Source organism: Jaculus jaculus, chromosome 2, assembly GCF_020740685.1.
Source record: "Jaculus jaculus isolate mJacJac1 chromosome 2, mJacJac1.mat.Y.cur, whole genome shotgun sequence".
Lineage (NCBI taxonomy): Eukaryota > Metazoa > Chordata > Mammalia > Rodentia > Dipodidae > Jaculus > Jaculus jaculus.
This window is the reverse complement of record NC_059103.1, coordinates 199705760-199708465: the sequence shown is the minus strand read 5'-3', so window position 1 is coordinate 199708465 and position 2706 is coordinate 199705760. Positions and strand designations below refer to the sequence as shown.

The 2706-nt window shown below is 50.4% G+C and overlaps 1 pseudogene; it reads right to left on the bottom strand.

Annotated features, from left to right (window-relative positions):
* Window positions 1-1322: 1322 nt before the first annotated feature.
* On the bottom strand, window positions 1323-2202 carry LOC123458807 (annotated as a pseudogene).
* Window positions 2203-2706: the final 504 nt, after the last annotated feature.

Genomic DNA, 2706 nt, shown 5'->3' with positions numbered 1-2706 from the left:
AGAGAAAACAAGACTCACACATTCCTACTACCAAGAATAAAACATTATTTAGCTCCTATTCTCCAAGGTTGCTTTCTATAAATAAAAAATAAAATAACACTCATCCTTTTTGGTATTTCCCTAAGCCTCTTATCCTATGTGGCTTATTTTCCCCAGGTATGGACATGAGGATGTTATTCAAACAATTTTGGGGAGCTGGCACCCACTTTAATCACTAACTGACACCTTATAAGACAATAACTCTAGGAAGGGTTGAGGAAACTTGATAGAATCCAAGAGAAGGGAGTTGAGGAGGCTAACACTGTAGACAGGTTTGCAGAGGCCACAGGGGCTCCGCTGATACTGAGCCACACAGGGAGACAGGCTGGAGGACCAGAGAGGAGGCTGCAAGCCACCCAGTGCTGTGGGAAGGTGGACCTTCCTGGAGAGCCAGAGACTACCCAGCCGGAGAGGAGCCTAGAAGTCACTGTTTCCACTTTGACATGGAAGATCCTGGAACACACAGGGGGTGGAGAGCTTTCCATGACTCTTCTCAGCATGGATGCCAACACAGTCATAAGAACACACATTCTCTGCTGCCTTCCCAAGCCATGAAACCAAGCCTCACTGGGGTGGGATGAGGAGGGTGTGGGTAGAGCAGCGTCCATGAGGATTCAGCTTCCAGCTGCTCACATGAAGGGTGTCTTCCTCTCCTGTGGGTCTCACCCCTACATCTGGCATCATAGTTCCCCTAAGTAGCCATACACTTTTCTTCATTGAGGCCTGTTCACTCCCCTTATGATCACCTCTTCACTAATCACTGGATCCTTTATTTTAGCAAGGCCACAAGAGAATGAGCTATGTCACCTGCCTCTGTGAACAAGTCTGTGAGCTTATAGGATGCATGCCCTGTCTTTCTATGTGGACTTCCTGCATGAGCAATATCCTCTGTAAGATGGCAGGCTATTGATATGAATCCATTTTTTCTCTTTTTAATCTCCCTAACTTTTGTTTCTCCACTTAGCATGAAATGTAAACTCACCAAGGGAGGGAAAGAAGTATGAACTGCTTTGTGGGGGCACTGGATATGCACCCATATAAATATATGTAAGGTTAATGAATGAATGACTCTCTCCATACACACACACTCTCTCTTTCTTTCCCTGCCTGTCACTAGGATTTGCTGCTCTTTTTTTTTTTTTTTTTTCAGCCTGGCTCAGACTTTACTTGTTCCCAGCCCCATCGGTTCAACAAACAGTGCAAGTGCTTTCCCCTCCTGGACAGACCTCTGCTTGGTTCCAGGCCTTCTGGGACAGATGGGCCTTCTAAAATCTCACTCCAGGAGGTGTGTAGCCAGCACATGCTAGCCATAATTCACCCACTGTCCACAGGTGACCCTTGGGGCCACCTAGCTATGGCCACACTGCTAAAGACCCAGCAAGGAAGGCAGTCAGATGTGGTCACTGGCTTTCTTCTGCACCACTGCAGGCTCCGACAGTGCCTGCTGCTGAAGCCGCTCGACCAGCTCCTCTACGTAGACTCTGAACAGGGGGGTAGGGTCCCTCTCCTCCAAGAGCCTCTGCTTCTCCACAGCCTCCTCTAGAGTCAGGCCGACCCATTCAGCCTCTTCCTTTGGGATGACAAAGCTCTTGTACTAGTCATAGATGGCTGCCCTTCGCTCAGGGTCATCAGGGTGCAGCTGGGGGTCCCGACAGGCAAGTCTCAGCAGCATTCCGTGCTTCAGGTCCATGCCAAACTTAGAGCACAGGTCCTCCTTTGGAGTCTTGAGGATATAGAAGTCAAACCCAGAGGCCTCGTCGATGAGATCCAGAGTCTGCATTGTCACCATGACAGTGAACTTCTTGTCCAGTATCTCACTATAGAGCTCACGCTGGAACAGCTGGGGCTTCCATACCTTCTTCACCCTGCTGGAGAGCTTGTCGTTGTTGGCATATCTGTAGCCCAAGATCCAGCCTTCGCCGCCCACAGCCCCTGCTGGGACTCCGGGGGGTAGTACAGTAGGATGGGTACATCCTCCACGCGCTCCCGCTGCCCATTCTTGGGGTTGATCTTGAACCCAGCCCCGTGAGGCCGGTAGTGCACAGGCGCAGGCGTCCGCTCGTCCTCCAGCGAGCGCAGAAAGTGCGCGGGCAGACGTGCATAGATGCCCAGCCGCAGGCACAGCCGCCGCCACAGGTACACGGGGTACTTGTGTAGGGGCATCGCTTAGCCCTTGCCCACCTCTTGGAGTTCAGATTTGCTGCTCTTTAAGCCCCTTTACAACCGTCCAAAGTGAATTTGATGCTTATGTGCACTAACTTCTTTATCTCCTCAGCCAGACACAAAATTCAGGGCAGGAGATTTTGTCACTGTTGAGTGGACAAACAGGGCCTGGCCTAGAGCAGAGGAGAACTGTGGAAGGACAAAAGTTAACCATGAACATGGCACCCTTCTTGGGCTACCTAACATTCCCCAGAGAAAAGCCAAGTAGTGTGTCAACATGAATAGATACTGGTCAGGTACCCATGGCCAAAGATACTTCCAGACATCCCAGGAGTGTCTTATTATTTCGTGTGTGTTCCACACTTGGTGGATAATGGGAGCACCTTGGCTCAGAAATATGGCTTTGGGGGCTTGGCTGGTAAGGAGCTAGCTCCAACTTCCCAGTTGGAGGGGCATAATCTGGCTCCCATCCTGAGTCTGACTTCTTCCACAGATTTCTGGATA